General features: G+C 34.0%; 1 protein-coding gene across 7 annotated transcripts in view; it reads right to left on the bottom strand.

Annotated features, from left to right (window-relative positions):
• The window catches only part of LOC145266937 (alpha-1,3-mannosyl-glycoprotein 2-beta-N-acetylglucosaminyltransferase-like), a 471,814-nt gene that overhangs the window by 228,721 nt on the left and 217,467 nt on the right, over positions 1 to 25,626 (bottom strand). For 2 of the 7 annotated variants that reach the window (XM_080122745.1, XM_080122746.1), the window contains exon 2: positions 852 to 981. The exons of the other annotated variants lie outside the window; for them this stretch is intronic. The gene's annotated coding sequence lies outside the window, so the exon portion shown is untranslated. The remainder of the gene's footprint in view (positions 1 to 851; positions 982 to 25,626) is intronic. 7 annotated transcript variants of the gene reach the window in all.

The raw sequence follows: 25,626 nt of genomic DNA, 5'->3' as shown, positions 1-25,626 counted from the left end.
ATCATTACTTTTTTGTGTATTTTTTATTCTATTTCAAATGCCGATTATTATTATATTGGCTCGGAGTTCTCAGGCAGGTCATCATCAAGGATTGTTCACTGAGAATAACCGATGGTTTTCCTCAGGAGTTTGAGTGACAAAATGTCTCCCAGATTTCCAATACTCCCCACTTCTTCTGATAACCATTGCTAATGGTTTGCCTTATCGCAACAGTCACATAACATTTATTTTTCACTGACAGCAATTATTCATTTGGCCCAAGCTTTTAATATTCTTGGTACTATTTTGGTGGAGTTTTCTTAATGCTCTTCTTTGTCTTTCCATTCTCCTCGACCTGTCATAACTGTTTTGTGAACTATTCGCTGAGGTTAGTGTTATATTTTTAGGGGTCAGTTTATGAATATTTTTTGCAGTTGTAGTTCCCTTGGGTTTATGTTGGGATCTTCTTTATTTATTTATTTTTTTTTTTTTGTTATTTCCATTTTAACTTACGTTTGGCCGAACATCATTTGCAATTTTTCTGGATTGGTTTCCGCATTTGAGGATTTTTTTTCATAGAGTTTCAACCATTTTCATCATTACTGCCTGGTTCATAGTCTTTATTATTTGTACTCGCTAAGAGTTTCCATGCAATAAGCCGCCCCCCCCCCCCCGCCCCGGTCTCAATCCTCTTTGCACTAATCTCCATAATTAATACAGATACCAAATCTCCATAATTAATAGAAGTAATAGTATAGTTTCAGCTTTGGACAAACAGATACCAAACCTCCGTTATATAGATACCAATTCTCTTGCTGATTATTTAACTTTCTCAGAAAAGAAAAATGGACAGAAAAGAAATAAAAACTTACCAACTGTAAACGGAAATTTAGACACTAATCCTGATAAGTCCTCATTTTTAATCCATCAAAAGATAATCCTTTCTTAATGCAAATTCAGCAAGGGAAAAGGCATATAGTCGACACAAATAGTTTGACTTACCTAAAAAAAAAAAGAAAAGAAAAAATATATACATATATTAGACAATTTATAATTATTATAAGAAAAAAATAAACAAATTATTCAAAATGTTACAAATTAATTGGCTCAGGCATAAACAGTTTAATTTGTTTGGTGTTTCCTTTTATGACATATCTGTAACTTGTAAATTATATATATATGGGATGTATTAGATTGAATAGGAAGTAAATTTCTATTTTGAAGTTAAGGTTAGTGTTGTAAAAAAAAAAAAAAAAATAAAATCATGGGGTAACGATACTACACTTCCAACATTTTACGTTCTGCAATCAAGAACCTCCCAACACAAAACACAATGCACAGCTGACACAACTCGCCACTTCAATAGATAAGTCCAAAAACTCAACCCTTCTGAAAAAACAGGCTCTTCTTTTATATCCAACCAGAAGCGTCTCATTTGCATATTGAGCAAGCATATAAAAAGGCGGCTATTTATTTATTTTTTCATTCTTTTCCCCTCATGAGATCTTACAGGCTGCCAAAAGAAAAGGTTTGCCACAAATGAAATTATTTAATCACAGTTGGAAAACAACGTGTCAGAGGAAGTGACGTAATCAAACAAGAAGTGGAAATAAGACACGTGACAATTAGAAATATTTCAGATTTGCATTGAATTTGATCGGTAGTCATTACGCCCCAATTAAGCAAAATTCCCTGAATTTCAATTTCTTAAGATCCCTTAAGGTTAAGCCTTGAATTGTACATATTTTCTAGAATATATATATATATATATATATATATATATATATACACACATATATATAAGTTAACTATTTACTTCAAATGTACTCAGTTTGTATATACCAATCGTAATGGATTTCTCAAAAATAGTTATTTATTTATTTATTTATTCAATTTCCACCCCAAACAAGGCACAGTGTCACTTTGAAGTAGGGGGCTACTATTGGGGACATAATTTGCGGGGGCATTATGAAGGGCGATGAGTAGAAAGACATTTGTTCACATTACACTTGAACTTCTGCATATCAGTACAGTTGGGAAAGCAAAATCCTGGAAGGGAGTTCCAAAGACTTGCAGTACTGTGGAAGAATCTATTGGAGTAAAAGGCTTTCTTACACCTAGGGATCTCTACTGTAAAGAGGTGGGACTTAGTTGCTTGTCAGGTTTGTCAGGGGTAGTCACGTTGAGGAGGTACAAGTGCTTGTAGTTCATCAGAGTATTCACCATTAAAGCATTTGTAGAACAGGCAGAGGGATGCAACATTTCATCGATGGGACAGAGGCTGAAGCTTAGATGACAGTTCAGGTTGGCGACTCTCTTTTGAACCCTGTCCAGAAGTGAGACAAGCAGCAGATGCACCAGCCCAGATGTGACAACAGTACTCCATACATGGGCGAATGGTGGCCTTATAGACGTATAGGATACTTTCAGGCATAAGTAATTTTCTAGCATGCTAGAGAGTGGCTACCTTCTTTGCAGCAGCCTTGGCAATGCTCTCAATGTATATATTCCAGTTCATTTTTCCTGTAAACGTTAGGCCGAGGAGTTTAAAAGAAGTACTTTCAGGCAATGTGTTCTTGGCCACTGCTATTCATGGTAGAGAAGGTTTCTTGTAATTATTAAAGGAAACAAGCTTAGTCTTGGCAGCATTGAATGTGACCATCCATTTTTGTCCTCATTCCACTACAGATTGGAAGTCATTCTCTAGTGTTTCTGCCATTTCCTTAGATATGTATTCATTTTGTTTTTTCCCCTCATGCCTGTTATAGAGAGTGGTGTCATCTGCAAATATACCCATCTCCGAAACAATTTTATCAGGGAGGTCACTTATGAATATCAGGAATAATAAAGGTCCAAGGATAAACCCCTGAGGTACTCCCGCATTTTATAATGAAAAAAATTTTTTATATATAAATTTTGACAATTTGGAAAAACAGTTGAAGCTCAATGAATGCGTTTTTATTGGGTTCTAGAGCATATATAGTGATATATAATAATTTTCTAAATATCAAGTTTTTTCTGCTGGCCATTTATTACTTATTAAAAGGTATCCACTACATTATTGTCTCGTATTGCGATTAACATGTCTCCAAAATTATGTTATTGCTGCATATTTAGACATGTACTGAGATGTTTACTTTAAAAACTTCTAAAAACACCATTTCTGTCATATGGTTCATGTAACCGATACACACTGCCATTCCTTCTCGTTTTGAAGATAATCTTGTTGCAACTAGTCACAATATGAAACAATATTGTAATGGCTACCTTTGGAAAAGTAATAAAAGACCAACTGAGAAAACTTGGAATTTGGAAAATTATTATACTATATATATATATATATATATATATATATAATATAAAGCTGTGTGTGTGTGTGTGTCTGGTCACGAATAGGCTCCTATATGGTTGACTATTTTAAAAAACTGATTGCATATAATGATAGAAGATTTATCGAGACACAGGAATGGGTATGTTTGATCTGGCAGAATGGTGGTTCATTAAAATTGTGGGGTCTGCATACGCGCCTGGTCCACAAAGTATGGAAATAAAAAATAAAAAATAAAAAAAAACGTTTACAAGTGTTTTTGATATAGATGTACATAATAATACTTTGATAAGTATGTTTTAACTTAAATAGGAATGGTATAATAAAATTGTGGGGTCTGCGTTCGCGTCTGGCCTCCATAGAATGGAAATAGGCACAAACTTTAATAAAGACTTTTCATATCTATCTGCGTAAGTATACTTTGATAATTATGTTTCATGTTTCAGTTAGAAGAAATATGGTATAATAAAATTATGGGGTGTTCGTTCGCGCCTGACCGCATAGGATGGAAATATGTCACAAAGTTTAACAAGGTTTTTTTAATATAGATCCACAGAATATTGCGATAAGTGTTTCAGTGTGAACAGGTATGGTATAATAAATTATGGGGTTTATCTCTTTTATTTTTACTTTCATCATATTTTGCTTTGCTTTTGATACCCCCAAATTCGAAGCTATCTCTTTACAACCCTTCCTTTTCATAACCTATCATACTCTAATAAATCAGAGTCCATTTTCTGTAGGCTGTTTTTGAACCCAGTCAACTACGGGTACTTTTGCTAGTATATATATATAAAGTCATTCAAATAATAATAATTTATGTAATATTCTGCTTTATTTTATACTAGAAGATGTACCCGACATTGCCCGGTATTAAATGTAATGTTAAATTCCTTTAAAAAAAAAAAAAAAAAAAAAGAAACAGACATATGCATGCGAGTATTGTTTTTTTTTTTCTAGACCGTTCACTTATTGCAAGTAAAAAGAAATACTCAAGCTGAGATCGAAACCAAAACCTAAAGACAGTGAGTCAAGTATGATAACCATTAGACCAGCTTGACACAATCTTTACAAAATGCTTTCAAACCTACTTATTCTTAAACGATTCACGCATGCACAGTCGTGAAAAAGTTAACAGTCAGATAAAAATCTGATGACTCCAACGTATCAATTTTTCAATTTTTATCCCTTAGCAGCCCTTTTTTCCAGACGAAAACTGATTATAAAGTTTTCCACCTGTCTGAATCCACTCAATACCAAATTTCAAGTCTGTAAATCAAAACTTCGTTGAGTATATAGGTTGAGAAGTGTCCTCACACACACACATTCTCACTTTTATAGATAAGGCTGCTGTGAAGAAGGTGGGTTCTCTCTACCATGCTAGAAAGCTACTTACACCTGAAATTATCCTATACTTCTATAAGGCCACCATTCGCCTATGTATGAAGTACTGTCTTCACATTTGGGCTGGTGCATCTGCTACTTGTTTCTCACTCCTGGACAGGGTTCAAAAGACAGTCGCCAGCCTGATAGGTTATGAACTGTTATCTAAGCTTCAGCCTCTGACCCATCGACGAAATGTTGCATCCCTCTGCCTGTTCTACAAGTATTTTAATGGTGAATGCTCTGAAGAACTATAAGCACTTGTACCCCCCTTGACATAAATACCCCCGACAAACCCGACAAGCAGCTAAATCCCACCCCCTACACAGTAGAGATCCCTAGGTGTAAGAAAGCCTTCTACTCCAATAGTTTCTACCACAGAACTGTTAGACTTTGGAACTCTCTTCCGGTATTCTGCTTTCCGAACTGTACTGACATGCAGAAGTTCAAGTGTAATGTGTACAGACATCTTGCTACTCATCTCTCTTCATAATATCCCTGCAGTAGCCCCCCCCCTACTTTAAAGTGGCACTGTGCCTTGTTTGGGGTGAAAAGTGAATTTTAAAAAAATATTATATATATATATAATTTTTTGGAATTGTTTGAGATGATGCTTAATGATTTCTGTACTTATTTTTTTTTTTTGCGATCTGTTATCCTCATCTCCATTGTCATGTTATCACCATATTTTGGCCAATTAATCTTCTGGCGTGCTTTGGGTAGGATTGAAACGGCTATCTTCAGACAATGCTGTCACATTTGCGTTGGTGCATCTGCTACTAGTCTCTCGCTCCTAGACAAGGTTCAAAAAAGAGTCGCCAATCTGATAGGCCCTGAACTGGCATCTAAGCTTCAGCCTCTGTCCCATCGACGAAACGTTGCACCACTCTGCTTGTTCTACAAGTATTTTAATGGTGAATGCTCTGACGAACTGCAGACACTTGTGCCCCCACGACGTAGACACCCTCGACAAACCCGACAGGCAACTAAATCCCACCCCCACACAGTAGAGATCCCTAGATGTAAAAGATCTTTCTACTCCAGTAGTTTCTGCCACAGAACCGCTAGACTCTGGAATTCCATTCCAGGTTTCTGCTTCCCTAACTGTACTGACATGCAGAAGTTCAAGTGCAATGTGAACCGACATCTTGCTGCCCAAATCCCTACATAGTGCCCCAGTAGTTGCTGCCTCTGATAGTAGCCCCCTACACCAAAGTGGCAATGTGCCTTGTTTGGGGTGAAAATGTAATAAAAAAAAATTCTTTTTAATTCTCACCTGGAACTGGAGAGATTAGGTCAGAGGTTTAGTTGGCCAAAACATGCTGAGACAACAACAACAACTATGAAAGGCTGTAATTACTAGGGATGCAGTCATAAGACTCAGCATCCCTATCCCGTTGCAGTTAACCACCTGAAGAATGCCAGAGGATAAATTGGCCGAAAAGTGGTGAAACAACAACTATAAAAATGAGGATAAGTCTGCAAAAAAAAAGAATATTCTACATTTTTCTTCCTTTGTTGGTTCATATGTCTCACACATTGACAAAAACATTGACTTCCCCTTGATGTAGTCTTGTTTTCAACTATCATCATAAGATATGATCATTGTTGTAACGGTGTGAGAATTTGTGACATGCAGCTGTTCTTCAAAGAAAGAAGTCAACGAAAAGCTATGTAGAAAAGGGAACACTCGAAAGAAATAGGGCAAAAAAGTATGTTGTCTGCCAAGAGGTCCTTGATTGAAGGAGTAAAATAAAGATTGTCTCTTACAACGTGATTTTATTATTTGTATTGAACTATGTAGCACAATCTATCTCACAGAAGAGATGTTGCGAGTTTGTCTCTGATGTATCGTTATTTTCATGGAAAGTGTTCAACTGAGCTTCAATCTATGGTCCCCCCTCGCAAAACTTTCACAAGAAACACTCGTCTAGCTGTAAACACTATCAATAATTCCCCCCACTCTTTATCTGTGCCTAAACCTAAACGTAGATTCCATGAACAAAGCTTCTTTCTTAGAACTGCACGCCTGTGGAATTGTCTTCCGTTTTCCTGCTTTCCGGCTGACTACAATATGGTTGTGTTCAAGTCTAAAATAAATAAGTTCTTGATGAGCCGTTCCATATAAGTTATTAAATTTACCAAATTTTCATTACTAATGATTACTATATTGACCAACTTCTACTGTACACTCTTTAACCCTTATCCTTGAGTGGCCTCTGGGCCTTGATAATGTGGTGATGCCTTTGTAAAAAAAAAAAAAAAAAAAAAAAAAAAAATATTACTTTTGGAGTATTTATTTGTTTGGGTCAGTTCTATATTAAAAATACAATGGACACTATTTTCATAGAAATGTTAATAAACTTTGCTGAGTGTTATTTTTTTTTCTATTCAAAAAAGTAATTTTTTGTGCCATCTAGAAAAATATCAGTTTTATATCAAAACACATTTGTTGATTAAGTATGTTTCTCATTCCGTGGAATTTCCATGGGTCTGCCTAGCTTGTATTAATCAGATTATTCAGGCTTGAATTATAGACATTTTCTAAAATCAAAATGATGTAATACAGGGCTCTACAGACAAATTTATCTTCAGTTGACCTCTGACAACTAAATATTTTTGCTTATTAGCCAAATAGAAAAGTTACTAGCCAAACTCGTGATTTTTGGAATATGACATCAGTGACAAGTACGTACATCATAAAGAATTTTTTGCATTTTTTTTTTTTTTTTTTTTTTTTTAAATAAGTGTAATTCTAAATATACACTGAATTTTATGTTGAGATTTGATTGTATAAACATTTGAATTTCTTCAGATGTTTACTTTAAAACAGCCTTTGTTTAAAAAAGAGTATATTGTTCTATTAAACCTTTTATTGTTTAAATAATTTGACTTTGCTTTATTTAAAAAATAAGCTTTGGAAGATTGCCGGTGGAAAAGAAAACAATCGTCAAAAGATAACAGTTTTATTATTTCTAGTGACCACTTGAAAAAAAAAAAAATCATCCACAAATGCGACTGTTTCACTCGCAAGGTAAAGCCCTGTAATAATACATTTTGATCGCAATTGAAATAAGGATCATGAACGTCTAGTAGCATTATGTCCTGATCTTAATATTCATATGGGGACATAAAACTAGTGCAAAAGTTTTCTGTGGTTGTTTTATCGTTTCACGACTCATCAGTGTGGCTAGACATAGCAAAACGTACTGACTCCAAGATTCGAAAACGGGATGCTATATCACTTTCAACCGTGACCAGTGCTGCTTTACCATTTAAGTTACTTGCAGTAAGGGAAATTATATTGCTTGAAAAAAAATTTTTTTTCATTTGCTTACATATTTTATGATAACGGTAACTTAGAGAACTCTATTCTTTTCATGGAAGAGCATTAATTTATGCTAAATGGAAATCACTATTTCTATTAGCAGAGAACTTATCCCATAAGTAGGGAACATATACGTAGGGAGAAAAGGAGAACAGAAACAGGGAGAAAAGGGGAAAGAACAAGAGAGAAGGGGAGATAGTGAGAGAAGGAGGGAGATAACGAGAAAGAAGGTGAAAACAAGAGAGAGAGAAAAGGGGGAGAGAATGAAAGAGAAGAGGGGGCGAGACAACGAGAGAGAAGGAGGAGAGAGGTAAAGAGTCATGGCCACAAAATAGTGAGAAAGGCAGAGAAATAGCGAGAACAAGAGAAAGAGAGAAATAGAAAGAGTGAGTGCGGGAGGGGACAGAGGAAGGAAGTTGTAGAAGAAAGAGCGGTGTTTGCTTCTGGCCTGGTCCCTGTTAATTTTGCGGTGGGAGTTTAATTCTGTGCAGTTCTAAGGGGTCCGCCCCCACCCAGACCTTGCCATCTCTCTTTGAGAAGAGGTTAGTTTATTGCTCATTGCCCGAGGTGCCCTCAACGAGGAATGCCGACCGGGCTGCTCAACCACTTTTTGCCGGTCAGAGTGCTCCTCCCCTGGGGCACTGACTTCTCAATCTCACTTTCCGACTCTGGTGTCTAAGTTCTTGTAGTGGGAGAAAAGTAAACACAGTTTACTTTTATAAAACGAATGTGCATTATTTAACTGTGCGTTTTTAACGGACTATTGTCCTCGTGTCCCTTAATGTCTATTTTAACGGTCTGTGACTTGTCTAGTGGGTGCGTGTGAGTATTACATATAATTCACAATAGATTTATAACAACATACCTATAGCAGCGTGGTCTTCTGTATTTTGACCACTGCCTGAGGGATTTGTCAACATCTTGGGGAGCGGAGTTCTGCTATAACAAACCATATGAAAGGCAGGCACAACACAATGTACATTTTTATATATTGGTTTATTTCACTCCCAGGCATCTTGTCTTCCTCAACATGGAGTGAAATCAACGATCTCGAACTTGTAGCGTTTCTTTGCATCCATTTGGAGACTGTCACCCCCTTATAGGGTGACCTGTTTACTCCATCTTGCTTCCTCGGTGTCTCAAATCCAACTCACTAAACTTAATTCGACTTATTTAAATTGGAATCCTTGACACGTCACGTTGGGCCCCAATTCGGATACTTCCAGTGCAAACTGATCAGTCACCCAAGTTTGATACATGTCAACATTAACCTTTAACCCTTTCTGCACCTGCATGCTCGCTCAACTTATTGTTTCCCACGATTCAATCCGTTGTTTACTCCGTTAAGTAGATAGACAGATAGATAGATAGATAGATAGACAGACAGACAATTAAATGCTTCTACCCGGCATTACCTGGCGTTTACCTAACACGTAATCGACAGTTTGGCAAAGTCTTAGCCATTTATGAGTGGGAAATGATCTTGCGTCTGTCGGGCTGAGTTATCACTAGGGCTAGGACAACAGCATATTCTTTTCATTGTTTTGACTCTCGAGTGTCTATCCGTTGATATCTTATATGCTTTTATATAGAATGATGTGGTTCTCTGTTGATTAACTGTGTCGTATATATACTCGAGAGTCAAAACATGAAAAGATTATACTGTTGTCATAGTCCTAGTTATCACCCACCCAAGTCATTGACTCAGGTTTTTCAAGTGGAGTTAGTGCTTACTGCCTAAGGCGCGTCTACCGGGAATGCCGACAGGGTTGCCGAGGCAATTTTTAAAAGGCCACAGTGCTGCTCCTCTAAGGGTGCTGGCTTGACTCATCCCCACCTCCGACCTTGTGTTACATTTGCCTTCAGTGAGAAGAGAGTAAATACCGACTATATTTCTAAAGCAAAGCGCGTTGCTTTTTATTCAAATAGACATCAAAGCTGAACAGCAAAACACCATACTTGACTGCCATAAAGCAATTAAAACGAAGAACAAAAAAGAAGAGAAAAAGAAAAGGAAAGACTAAGTGTAAGTAAAGTACTGGCATTTCTACACTGTCCACCACCACCACCACCGCTGATTCATGTATGTACACGTGTAGTCAGGTTGTCGCTGACTTTGCCAATCCTGCAAGTTAAATTAGTTTTTTTTCAGTCGTTCGTTCTACGATTAGAATTTCATTGTTGATTAAGTAATTTTATTCAGTTTAAAAAAAAAAAAAAAAAAAAAAAAAAAAAACCCTCACTTCATTGAAGAAACTTCAGTAAGCAAAACAGACGACAATCAAAGAGAAAGACGGTCATTTATTTACATAGATGAGCGGGAACTGTGAAAATTCCACGGGACTCATTCATATGTAATCTATTGATGCTGGCATTCTGTGGATGTTCAGCGTAGCTCTGATATTATTGTAGCTCTTTTGTTAAAACTGCAAAAGTATTAAAATATCATATTTAAGAGTACTTTACGATCGGGCTATGCCGGGCGTTTCTACTAGATTCTAAGCTAGTAGAGACGCCCGGCATAGCCCGATTGTAAAGTACACTTAAATATATTTAAATTCTTGCAGATTTCGTATATATTATTATAGAGTTAATGTTCTTCCGATTTTTATATATTATAAAGTTGCGATATCAAAAAAGAAAAAAAAAATCTATATGACTTGCGTGCATCCGCTTGAATCGAAACCAAAACTTATGAAGAATTCTTGGTAAAATTATTTATTACAAAATAATGGAAGTCGACAAAACGGCAGTCACTCGGATGTAAGCGTGCCACTAGGTGTATCCGAATTTTTGTAGGAATTTTTGACACCCCTAACACGAAACTGCGAATAAAATATTAAAAAAAATCGTAATTTCTCTTTTAAAAGTGGGTTGTTTATTTTCTTTATGGATTATATTTCCAAAATAAACTATTAAAGTTGTTTCAAAAGTAATAGAAATATTTTTTTTTAAAAAACAGTAATGAATTTTCCGAACTCAATATTTTTCAATTTTTAAACTTTTAAAATCTATCAAAATTTTTCTATTGATTCTATTTTTACGATATTTTCAGGGTCAATGTGAAATGTTATGCTCTTTCCAATAAACCGAATATAATATTTTAGACAAACGGTTTTTTTTTTTAATTCACGCCCCCCCCCTCATTTTCAAGTGTCTATTAAAAAGTAAATAATTAATTTACTCACCAAAGTCTTATATATCACAAATTGAAGAGAAAAGGTCAATAAATAATATATTCAAATTTAAAACAAAAAAAGTAGTGTTATTTTAGAAATTTACTTGTAAAGTCCGAAATTTAAAAAATAAAAAACAAAAAAAAAAACGCGTTTTTTTTTTTTTTTTTTTTTTTTTTTAATGAAACCTTGGTCCTTGCTCCTTTAATTGAAAAAAAAAAATTAGGGCTTGAATTACATTTTTCGAGGAGTTATAAACTTGGAAAGATTGGGTGGAATTATTTACTATTTTTCACGAAATTTCTGACACACATAGCGTGCCACACAAAATAAATAATACTCACACTCATTTATTTTCGGACTATTATCCTCATCATTTTAGTTGGTGTTTCACGATGTTTCGGCCAACTATTCACGACAGGATCGGAACTCCGAATCTCCTAACCGCATTCTCAGCAATTACTATTTTGCATAGCTGTTTTTCATCTCATCACGTTTTGGCCAACTAATCCTCTGTCCGCTTTGGGTAGGATTGAAACCGTTGTCTTCAGACAATGTTCACCTGGAACAATTGGAATGTTTATTGAGAGGAGTATTTTTATTCATTTATTTATTGTGGACTATTATCCTCATCTGTTCCAGACGAGCAATGTTTGAAAATAACGATTTCAATCCTACCTAAAGTCGGCCAGAGGCTTAGTTGGCCAAAACGTAGTGAGACGACAACTATGGAAGGCAGTAATTGCTGGGATTGCAGTTTGGAGATTCGGAGTTCCTATCCCGTCGCGGTTACCACCTGACGAAGGCCAGAGGAAGAGTTGGCCGAAACGTCATGAAACAACAACTAATAAAGATGAGAATAATAGTCCGCAATAAATAAATGAATAAAAAGAAAAAATACTCATCTCAATAATGAATTCCGATTAATTAAATAATAAACACACGCGCTATCCTATTAATATATAGATAATTAAAAAAAAAAAAAATCTTTTTTTTTTTTTTTTTTTTTTTTTACTTTCTTTCCACCTTATCATTCACCGTAAAATTGACGGGTATACTGAAAACGAATATCAAATTTACATTATTCACAAACAAGTCGTTTTCTAGATATTAAGATCTTTATTATCCATGGACAATGGATTACAATCCATTATGTTTTTACCAGAGGCCATGTTTTCCCTTACTGAAAAGACCTAATGTGGATACGTGTGTCTTAAAACACCCCCTCCTACGTATTTTTAAAATGGCGAACGTCACAATGTCTTAATAGCCAGAAAACTGCTTGAAATTTGAATGTGATATTCGTTTTCAGCATACCCGAAAACCTCTACAAGTCATCATTTTAAAGATGAGTGCTAAGGTGGAAAGAAAGTAAAAATTTACTATTTTCTTCTTTTTTTTTTATCATTTTGGAAAATATAAGTAGAACGACACCCTGGAGTGAATGTGGTATTATGGTGATTATAAATTTTAGCTAGTAACGTAATAGACAAATATTAGGTAAAGTGACAAGGATGACCATAGACCCTTCCCTTCTCTCCACAATTTTTTGTAATGGCCTTGTGCCTAATTTATCTTTCCATCATTATAAATTTTCAGAAATAAATTTTTCAAAAAGAAAGAAAAGTATTTAGAAATGAAGATGACATCTATTTTTAATGGAGATTTGGCATCTGTCTGCCTGGAGCCGGAACTATAATATTACTTCTATTGCAGTCAACGGTGAGTGGGGCTAGGGTTCAAATTGTGCGACAGACGGTACAATATATATATATGTCAATTTTTGTTAATTTTAATGATAAATAAATTCAGTATACAGCGTCTCCTCCGAGGAGATCGTGGAAAACCAATTACCTCCCTTAGATCCGAACGATCGCCCATTTTTCTGGGAGGGGGGGGGGCGTAAACAAACATATATATTTGACGAGTGTACATACGGCATAATCATGTTGAAAAACCGGTTCTCACCAGATCAACGAAGTTAAGCAACGATGAGTCTGGCCAGTACCGAATAGGTGACCATTTGGAAATATTAGATGCTGTATGTACTGTGGTGGGCGTAGAAATTTTCACGTTGCCATCTGGAAGTGCGTTTAATCCATTAAGAGAGATGCACTCTCAGTCTTCATTTACACATGTATCTAGGAGAAGGAAAAACTCTGACGTAAAAACCCGAGGTTTACTGTGTGCTTCGTCTTGTGGCAGCCATTACACCGACTGAGATTAGCAGTTGTTCCTAAAAAGAATGGTTGGTTCTGCACAAAACTTTCACCACTATAAACAAATCATCTGAGTGGATTTGCAAACAACTTAGTTTAGCACCTGACGAAGGCCAGAGGAATAGTTGGCCAAAACGTCGTGAAACAATTGCTAAAAGATGAGGATAATAATCCGCAAAATAAATGAATAAACAAACTTCGTCGTTGTGTCGGGGCTCATACCTCGGAATCAACGGGACGGGTCCGTCACTATCAAAAGTGTAAAACCTCTATTTGTGACCTTAGTGAAAGGCGCTAAAGAAGGGGCATATTGGAATGTACATATGCATACCGGATAAATATACCCGGTGAACTAAGCGCATTTAAAGGGACAATTAGAGTCTTTAAATGATATCTCGGTTGGAGTGTATTAGATAGCGGCGTAATGTCTGGCATCCAGATGGATGCCTCTCCCTAACTAGAACAAAAAAGAATTTAAAAGAAGTTGAAAAATATATAAAATAAACAATTCCATGTAGTCTGAAACGATCGTACACCAAACCTTGTGGACCTTAATTCTAGGAACTATCAATAAATAATGCTGTACCACTATTTACTATTAATTCTCTCTTAAATATATAATATTATATTTTATTTATAAATATATATATATATATATATTTACGATGGGACGATTTCAATATTTTTCCCCGATACCGATACAATTATCGATTCCGATCCTTTATAAATCTCTAAATATTAAACTGCTATTTTGTCCCGATTACTGTAAAAACGTATCTTAAATGTGCATGTATTTTCTCAAACGTAAACCACATTTGTGAGGGGGTGATCTAGAGATTTTAGCTTACTGGAAGTTTAAAATCAATAAATATTTATTATTTTATTATTACTACAAGCAGGGGAAGATGTTTCTTAAACCAAAGTTAAATAAAAAAAATAATTTAAGGAATCGGTTTTGGCATCGGAAAATAGGTCTAAATTTTTCCGATTCCGATACCCCAAAAAGCTCCGATTTTTCAGATTCCCGATTCCAATTAATCGTCCCCACGCCAATATTTATATATATATATATATATATATATATATATATATATATATATATTATCACGGTTTTACGTTGCGAGTGAAACAGTCGCATTTGCGAGTTTTTTTTTGTGTTTTTTTCCAGTGGCGACTAGAAATAATAAAACACTTATCTTTGGACAATAGTGTTTTTTACCCGACAATCTTCCAAAGCTCATTACCGAGTGAAAAATATATTTTAAACCTTTATTTTTTTTTTTAATAAAACGAGCAAAGTCACATTATTTAAACAATAAAAGTTTAATAAAACGATATACTGTTTTTTTTTTGTTTTTTTTTTTTTTAACGAAAGCTGTTTTGAGAAAATTGAAATGTTTATACCTTCAAGTCTCAACATAAAATTTAGTGTATATTTAGAATTACACTTAAAAAACAAAAAAATACAGAAAAATCTTTATGATGTATGTACTCGTCATAGAAGGAAGATGTTATATTCCAAAAATCACGTAGGTTCGGATAGTAACTTTTCTATTTGGCTAGTAAACGTAAATATTTAATTGTCAAAGGTAAACTAAATATAAATTTGTCTGTAGGGTCCTGATTATATATACATATATTATACGTGTTACATATTGTAATATATATTATACAGAAATTACATTATATATATGCAATAAAAATATATAACATTACATATCTATTATATATTATATAGACATACATAACTTTTATATATTTTACATATATATTATACATATATATGTATTATACATATATATGATACATATATATTATACATTATACATATACATTATACATTATACATATATATTATACATTATAAATATATATACATATATATGTATTATACATTATACATTATACATATATATTATACATTATAAATATATATACATATATATGTATTATACATTATACATATATATTTTAAATATACATACATGTATATATCTATTATATATTATACATGTATATATCTATTATATATTATACATGTATATATCTATTATATATTATACATGTATATATCTATTATATATTATACATGTATATATCTATTATATATTATACATGTATGTATCTTATATATTATACATGTATATATCTATTATATATTATAGAATTATATGTCTGTTATATATTATAGAATATATTATAGAATAGAATATCATGATATATATTACATATCATAATATATATATATATTACATAATATTCATAAAAGGAATCATTTGATTAGAAACTGCATTATTGTTCAAGCAAACCTGCATGAAGTAGAAGATAAATAGTTCAATGACAAAATCTCTGGAAATCTAGAAATATGCAGATATGCATGTCTCCAAGAGATTCTATGACGCCCTCAAAGCAATATATGAAACACATGCTTCCGGCTCATCTACACTTAAATACTGATTAAATGAAACTGACAACACAACATGCAAATATCTTATACAGATGGACTGAACTGGAGAGGCCCACTTCAATCATGATGAGGCGATTGGCCAACTTCCACAAATCGAAACAAAATTCTTGATGAGTTGTCCACTATCCAGGAAGGTGAGAAAACTGCAGGCTCGAATACCATACCTTCAGAGATATTTTATCTCACCTGCTTTTCGCTCCATAACATGGCAGAAGAAGATAAACACAACAAGACCTACCTTTAAAATTCAATACAAATTTTATTAAATCCTTGGTTGCAAAAAGGAATGGCCGTTTTGCCTCTGAAAAGAGTTGTTAACAACCTCAAAATGTGATCGTCTTTCATCTTCAACAGGAACTGGAAGCAGGTTTATCTGTCTTCGAAGATCTGAGTTTACAGCCGTTTAAAGGGGTCGATCTGATGCCTTCTGATAAAAAAAGATTCAATTCCTGCATTGAGACGATATTACAGAAGTTCCATGGAAGGAAAAGTCCTTGACAACAGGTTGGCAATTCAGACCTAAAAGTCTCAGGGAGACTTCAATAATAACTATAGAGCCTAATCATTTAGGCTTTAAATAAAAATCTCAACGAGACAAACAGGAAGAAGCGCACAATGATCCTCATTCAACGAGTTGGAGTTCCAGTCCTTCATTGTTGAACTGTGGAACTGGAAAAGAAGAGGCATGCATGCAAAAAGTCTGCCAAGGCGAACCCCACAGCAAATACAATCGACCAATCTGATTGGTCCAAAACAAATACAATGAGAGGCATGATGTAATTGTCAAATTTCTAACAATACATAATTACAATAGAAAAATGCGACCATGGACTAATTTTTAAAACTGGAAAAGAAAAAGGACAAGATATTCTAACAAAAATATAATAAATTTATAATTTAAAATATTGTAGCATTAAGAATGGATTAATTAATGTTATAAATTAAATTAAAAAAAAAATTCTTAATGCTGCAATATTTTAAGTTATATTCATTATATTTTTTACTAGAATATCTTGTCCTTTTCTTTTCCAGTTTTAACAACTGATACTTTACTTTTCCATGTTTAACCATATTACTTTTCATGCTCGCATTTTTCTATTGTAATCCATGATTTTTCCAGTCTTCCAATAAATTCAGTTCTTCTTTGTTTAATTTTAGTTTTATTTTCTTTGCCCCATGAACATAACATACATATATGTAATAACAATGTATGGCACTCGTCTGCTTTCAATAAAATCCCCCCAATTATCTACCTTTCATTCTCTCTGTTTCACTTGTTATTTCTCTTTTCGTCAGAGCAGTGAATTGGTAGCAACAGTAGTCGTTGAAGTGACATGTTTGCTATGGAAACCAGTCATAAACAACGTCGCTCACCTCCTTAGATTGTTTTACAATTTTGAACACCAGTAAATTCATCATAACTTTTGTTTTGCTAAACGAAAATTGAAAAATTTTTTTTTCACATTATAGCTTAGAAGGTGATCTATAAACTGTAATAATTGTTTGAAATTTGGTCGAAAAATGAGTGAGCGGTGAAGCTTCAAAGCAGTTCTAAATGACTAAAACTGCTACTTAACCATATATTCAAACATGGTAGTGTTTGAATGATATAGCGAGAAAAAGTTACATGAGCTCTTAATTTTATTCTGTGTGAAAGGTTCACCTCTTTAGGAATTCAAAGATGCATTCATGGTGCATATCTACAAGAGGAAACGGACAGAGCAGCAACAACTACATTGTCGTATGGAGCGTGAGATAGTTGATATGGCATTTGCTGTTTATTAAAGTCAGAAAAGATGCCGGAATATTACCTGGACCTCTGCACAACATTTGTTGATCTGAAAAAGTCCTTCAACTCGGAAGACAGACTTGTCATTGTGTGTTACTTGGATTCTTCGGACTACTGCTCTCATCTTGAGTGTCATTTTCACAATGTTTCGGTCGATGTAACCTACGACATTCTTCAGGTGTATCTTGTCGGTTGTATGAACCATGTAAGTTGTTCAAAATAATGTTTTTTCTGGGTTTTTTTTTTTTAAAAGGTAAACATCTGATGAGTAAGTGACTAAAAATGCAACAAAGACATAATTTTGCCGACTTATTAGGTGCGAACGAAACAATATTGTAACGGTTACCTTTTGAAAAGTAATAAATTACCAACTGAGAGAACTTCTTATTTGGTACTTTGAGAACTATTATATTACACTATATATATATATATAAGTAAAAAAAAATTAACGGTTTAAAGATAAACAAGTGCAGAATCTCAGAAACAGAGTCTATTTTTCTTTCTTTTTTTAATTTAAGAAAAAAAAAAAAAAGGAAAAACCCTGTATTTTCCTGATGAAGGTTTTGTGATGAATCGAAATATCAAATTTAATTTTAATAAATATATATTCTATATACCATATATATGATAAATATTATATAATATATATTATGATTTTTATAATGTGAGGAATGAGAATGAAATATCATATGATATATATTTTTTTTTTTTTTTTTTTTTTTACAAAGGCATCACCACATTATCAAGGCCCAGAGGCCACTCAAGGATAAGGGTTAAAGAGTGTACAGTAGAAATTGGTCAATATAGTAATCATTAGTAATGAAAATTTGGTAAATTTAATAACTTATATGGAACGGCTCATCAAGAACTTATTTACTTTAGACTTGAACACAACCATATTGTAGTCAGCCGGAAAGCAGGAAAACGGAAGACAATTCCACAGGCGTGCAGTTCTAAGAAAGAAGCTTTGTTCATGGAATCTACGTTTAGGTTTAGCCACAGATAAAGAGTGGGGGAAATTATTGATAGTGTTTACAGCTAGACGAGTGTTTCTTGTGAAAGTTTGGCGAGGGGGGACCAAAGATTGAAGCTCAGTTGAACACTTTCCATGAAAATAACGATACATCAGAGACAAACTCGCAACATCTCTTCTGTGAGATAGAGGTTGCAAGGAGGAGAAAAGGACATCTCCTACGAGGCTACGAAGTCTATTTTGAACTCTATCAAGGCAGGACAAGTCCTTTCTAGCAGCTCCTGCCCAGATGTGGCAACAGTATTCCATCCTTGGACGTACCTGGCTCTTATATAGGTAGAGAATAGCATCAGCAGTGAGATATCTACTGGATCGATAGAAAGATCCCACCATTTTTCCAGCGGCCTTGGCAACAGATTTGATATACGTGTTCCATTTAAGATCAGGAGTAATGGTCAAGCCCAGAAGCTTGTCAAAACTTGAGGCCTCCTGAAGACGAGAGCCATTCATTTCAATTGATGACAAATGTGGATTAGAATGTTGATGATGTAAAGAGAGAAGCTTGGTTTTAGATGCATTAAAAGTAACCAGCCACTCCTTTCCCCATTGTACTACGTGCTCAAGATCAGAGGAGAGAGAATTGGAGAGAACTTGCTCGTTTACTGTCTTAGATGTGGTACCATAAATGGTAGTGTCGTCAGCATAAATGTCTACAAATGATGTAAGGATATGATTTGGAAGATCATTAATGTAGATCAGGAAAAGAGTTGGGCCCAGGATGGATCCCTGAGGGACACCGGCATTAATACTGTGAGCTTCTGATTTTTGCCCCTCAACTACTACTCTTATGAACCTATCAGAAAGAAATGATTTAATAATTGAGAAGACTTTTCCAGCTATACCATAGCTAGCGATCTTATGAAGTAAACCTTTATGCCATACCCTATCAAAGGCTTTAGATATGTCAAGAGCAATTGCTCTAGAAAGATTGCCACCGTCGAGAGATTTGCTAATCCTATGCGATATAACTGTAATGACATCTGCTGTAGATCTAGCAGAACGGAAACCATATTGAGTGTCACTAAGAAGGTTATTTTTGTTGAGATGTTTGATTACTTCTGTATTTAACACAGATTCTAGCAACTTACTCATGACGCACAGGAGACTTATTGGCCTGTACTGAGAGGGGGATGAGCGATCACCTGAATTCTTAAATACAGGGCATACTGATGAGGTTTTCCAGGGAGATGGGAAACTATTCTCCTTAAGACAACGTTTAAACAGTTTTGTAAGTATGGGCGCTAATTCAGGTTGAAGTATTTTGAGTACTATAATTGGAATACCATCAGGGCCAGTTGCTTTACTCGAATCAAGGTTTTTGATTAGCTTCGCAACATCACGTACAGATATACGTATATCACATAGCGTGTTTTCTGATACAGGAGGAAATATTGGGGGTTGGCGGTCTTGGTCGCAAAGGGTAGAATTTGCTGCAAAGTTCTTGACAAAGAGTTTGGCTTTGTCTGATGCTGACGAGATTACCTCAGGTCCATTGATAATAGTTGGGATGGAGCACACGCTTCTGTTCAGGATTCTGTTTGCTATTTGCCAAAACTGGTGGGAACCAAGCCGCTGCTCAGCTACTTTGGACTTAACAGATTGAGCATACAACTCTCTTGCGTTCCTTATTACTTTCTTACAATGGTTGCTGGCAGTCCTGAAAACGGCTTTAGTTTCCATACATCTATTACGTTTGAAGCAGTGGAAAAAGTGATTTCTGTGCGCAATGGCAGCAGCACATTCTGGAGAGAACCATGGCTGGCTGTTAGGTTTTTTCTGAAACTTTTTAGAGGGTATGAAATGGTCAATACCTACAATTAACCATTCAGTTAGGTCTAATACTATAGAGGACACATCCTTTTTAAACATGGAATGCAGAGGTAGATCAGATATAAATGTACGGAAGCTATCCCAGTCAGCCTTAGTGTATCGATATACTGTACGATGAAGAGGTACATCTGGGGACTTATTACATTTCATTTTTATCTTAATTGATACAACAGAGTGGTCGGAAGATCCAAGAGGCGACAGAACAGAAACTGAACATAGTTCAGGGCAAGTTGTGAGAAAAAGGTCTAGTAGGCTCGCATACTGGCCATCATTATCGGGCACACGATTATGATATATAATATATATCATATGATATATAATATATATCATATGATATATAATATATATCATATGATATATAATATATATCATGATATATAATATATATCATATGATATATAATATATATCATGATATATAATATATATCATATGATATATAATATATATCATGATATATAATATATATCATATGATATATAATATATATCATGATATATAATATATATCATATGATATATAATATATATCATATGATATATAATATATATCATATGATATATAATATATATCATATGATATATAATATATATCATATATATAATATATATCATATGATATATAATATATATCATATGATATATGATATATAATATATATCATATGATAATATATTTATCATATGATAATATATTTATTTATTGAAAAAGATTCTGTTCTTGTTTTGGTCTTTAAGCCGTTAATTTTTTTAATTCTGTATTCCATATCAACATTGCTTACTATAAACAATGGACTTTCTATTAATATGTGTGTGTGTGTGTGTGTGTGTGTGTGTGTGTGTTTTGTTTTTTTTCCCTTCCTTTGAAGATTGTAAAGGCTGGGTATGGGGTAGCCAAACCAGCTGCTAGCTTTACCCTGCTTTTTATTGAAACCAACCGAGAGCTCTTTTTAGTATCCTCGTTGTTCCCTTAAGTGCAACTGTCTGGATCTCTTTTGCACTTGGTTCACCAGGAATATTAGTTAGGTAGGACTTCAGGTTCTTCTTCATAAGTCCTGTGGCACCTATAATAACTGGTATGATTGATATCTCCCTAAGATTCCAGTTTCTTTTCATATCATGCACGAGACCTGTGTGTGTGTGTGTGTGTGTGTGTGTGTGTGTGTGTGTGTGTGTAACGTAGTAGTAGTAGTACTAGTAGTAGTAGTAGTAGTAGTAGTAGTAGTAGTAGTACCTATTTACTATGCCTCCCCACGGGACAGAGTTAGACACCAGGGTCGTTTTTTAACGTGGAGAAAAGGTACAAAAATAAAAATTGTCTCAGTCGTGAAGGATTTCTCCTCCACCGAAAGAGAACAAGAAATAGAAGTGCAGCATCTGAAGAACAGATACTACACTTTGATCTTGTCCCGAAGGCCAAGTAGTAGTAGTGTAATATGAATAAATATATAAATCAACAATAAAAAAAAAATTACAGCAAAATACATAACCGGAATTAATAAAACAATGAAAAACTCCATAATACCATTCATTATACTTAACATGTGAATGTGGAGATGAAATAAAATATATCGATCATAAAAACATCCATAAATTTTTTGATAAAAGTTTAGAAAAAAAACAAAAAACAAAAAAAAAAAATAAAAATAATACGATTGTCGTAAAAAATCATTTTTCGGATGATGTTGATACTTTTTATATAAATTTTTTGATAAAAAGTTAAGAAAAAAAAAAAAGAAAACATAAAAATAAGGACAAAAAAAAATAAAAAATAAAAAATAATACGATTGTCGTAAAAATCATTTTTCAGATGATGTCGTCGTAGCCATTAATCATTTTTAAGATGGCGACTGCGTTTTGGTAAAAAGGCGGAAGGGCAAAGTAGTTGAAATCCTCAACGGACCCCCCCCCCCCCCACACACACACACAACAACGATGTTTTTAAGTGGAATCATTTATAATCTGTGCGTTTTACGATGAAAATCTATTTTTAAATTTAAGCCAAACAAACTGGCGGGAAGACAACACCTTCTTCTAGACGTACGAGCGACTAGTGTTGGGACGATTAATCGGAATCGGGAATCAAAAATATCCAAACTTTTTGGGGTATCGAAATCGGTAAAATTTGTGCCTGATTTTCCAATGCCTAAAACGATTCTTTTCATTGTTTTTATTTGCTTGTTTTTGGTTAAAACTTAATTTTCCATGGCTCGTATTAATGATGAAATAATATTTATTGATTTTTGGGCTACCAGTAAAACTAAAATATATAGGACATCCTTATAAGTGTATTTCTGCGTTTGGGAAACTACATGTACATATTTCATGGTGCTTGCAGTAACCACCCCCCTAAAAACTCTATATTTAGAAATTTCCCAGAATCGGTAATTATATCGGATTCAGACAAGATATTGGAATCGTCCCATCACTAGCAGAAACATCTAAAAACGTTGTTTTAAACTAATGATTTACCATAAATATATATAAAATGGCGTAATGCAAACATATAAGGTATTTACAGTTTCTCTTCCAATTTTCGGATTTTAATGTCAAAACGCACTTTATTTCCTTTTGACAGATTGATTGTAGCTATTTTTTCTGATGAGTTAAGGGCAAAATAGATTCACTAATTGATATAATAATAAAGTGATTAATTTTGTGCGATGAAACAGACACTGTCAAGAATTGTAAGTGTCAACTGAATTAAAGAAATAAATTATAAGATGGTCAACATCATGAACTTTGGAATATAGTCTTTCGTCATTTATTACATTGAGCTTCTTAAATAAGGATTGGCATATATTATAAGGAAATAAAATATATTTCCATATATATATATATATATATATATATATATATATATAATTATATTATCAAAGGAGATCTTTAACAAAGCAAAACTTATCAAGATAAGAAAAGCTCAACACTATTAAGAGGAGCAAGCAAATATATTAAATGAAAGACGAGAAAGAAAAGCGATAAGTTTATTATATCGGAAAATTAAGGAAAAGTAAAAGGGAACAATTAAGAAAAAAAAGAAACCTCTTTAGACCATGGCATTTCAAAGCTAAATGCTTCTTATTAGAAGAGAGAAAGGGCCAGAATTATACAAAATGCAAATGTAGATGAAAACGGGCTTGATGACATTTAGATGTAAATTGAGAATATTGGAATAGTTTTTAAATGCCATGGTCTAAAGAGTTCGTTTTTTTAATTTTCCTATTTTACTTGCCTTATTGCTCTGATAATATAATAAAGTTATAATTTTTATTCTTCACCTTTCATTTAATATATATATATATATATATATATATATATATATATATATATATACTAGCAGGGGTGCCCGGCGTTGCTCGGGTGTTTGAAGGTGTATGCTGTGCAAAAAAAGCAAAAAAACAAAAAAAATGGTTAATTTTTTAAAACTTTGACCCCTATTATGACCCCTTAAAATTTATAGTTTCGGGCTCGAATCATTTTATTAAGTTAGATCCAGGTTCAAGGAACCTATATCTAAAATTTCAAGTGCCTAGACCCAAAATTGTCGGAGGAGTTTGGTAGAGTTCTTAAAGGTCAAATCGTTGAAATTTGACCCCTTAACAGCCAAATTTCTGGTTGACACCCGTCACATCGATTTTCCCAAATCTCAGTACCCGGTATTTCAAATTTCGAGTCCATAGACTAAAAATTGACAGAGTTATTGCGTAGGGAAATGTACACAGACAGACAGACACGTTCACTTTTATAGATATATAGATTAGTCGAAATATTTTAAAATTCCTAAGGTAGTAAATTTTAAATGTGTGTGTGTGTGTATGTGTGTATATATATATATATATATATATATATATATATATATATATCACATGGAGGTAAATCTTTCTTTGATGGGGAAAACATTGCAGGGCACAGATGTTCTGTTTGCTCTGTGGTCTGTAAATCGAGTGGAGGCCTGAAGCGTCATATGAGCGTCCACAGTAGAGCAGCACCAGTTGGCATCCCTCAATCTCAGCTTAAGTGTGACCTTTGCAACAGACTGTGTAAGAGCAGGGTTGGTCTGAAGAGCCACCTTCGTTCTCACAGAAAATAGGAATCGATGCATCTTGATCACATCTCCACATGTACATAAGTATGTGTGTATAAGTGTATACATGTGTATATAATTAAAAAAAATATATATTTAAAAAATACATGAAAATGAATGAGTAATCAACAATAAAGCAAGAAGTAACAGTCACCATATATATATATATATATATATATATATATATATATATATATATAAAATTGTCCGCCCACGTAACTCATAAGTCACCACGTGACTGTGAGATTATATAATTAAAAACATCATTTTTACAACACAATATGACTAAGGATTGATGAAAGTATTTCTATCGAAAGCGTTCGCTAAAGAAACTTATGGATCCAACCTAAATAATTTTGAGAAAAACGCAAAAAATATTATTCGGAGATTGGTTGGTTGGTTGTTTTTGTTTTACGGCATATCAACCCTTTTCGGGTTTATTTAATGCCGAATCCAAAGATTTTGAAGAAAAAATTTTTTAATAGAATATATTTGTTGTTTTCACATCAGTTTCTATTTAACCCATAGTTGGGACCCTAACAAGTACTACCACTCCGGGTCAGAGTGGACCTGGGAGCAATGGTAATTAAAGGGTGGCTCCACACTCTCCAAAGCCCACAAGCTGGGGCCTCACCACTGGATATAGTTTAAGGTCATATCCAGGACCCCCATTGAGGGCCTTTTACCCTCTGCAGGGGGGCAGTCGGCATATTCTAATGCCCCACCGACAGGGCCCGGAGATTGGAGAAGATAAAAAAGAAAATAGTGAAACAAAAATTCTCTGCTTTTCAATAACACTTGGCTCAATGAGAATATGTTGCCTAAATATACCAAATATATAATTATATTTTTACTATAATAATTAAATACCTACAAACACTAGTGTTTCATCCTTTCGGGAATCTTCAGTGCAAGGTGTCACGATTAACACCAGTCGACAGATTCGAACTCGGCAACACGAGCAATCTCTGGCTCGATTAGCAAAGACCGTATCTAATCGGTTACCATTAACC

Source organism: Euprymna scolopes, chromosome 42 (genome assembly GCF_053919585.1).
Source record: "Euprymna scolopes isolate OS-2025 chromosome 42, ASM5391958v1, whole genome shotgun sequence".
In the NCBI taxonomy this organism is placed as follows: Eukaryota; Metazoa; Mollusca; class Cephalopoda; order Sepiida; family Sepiolidae; genus Euprymna; species Euprymna scolopes.
The sequence above is the reverse complement of the archived record's forward strand: the minus strand, read 5'-3'. Positions and strand labels throughout refer to the sequence as shown.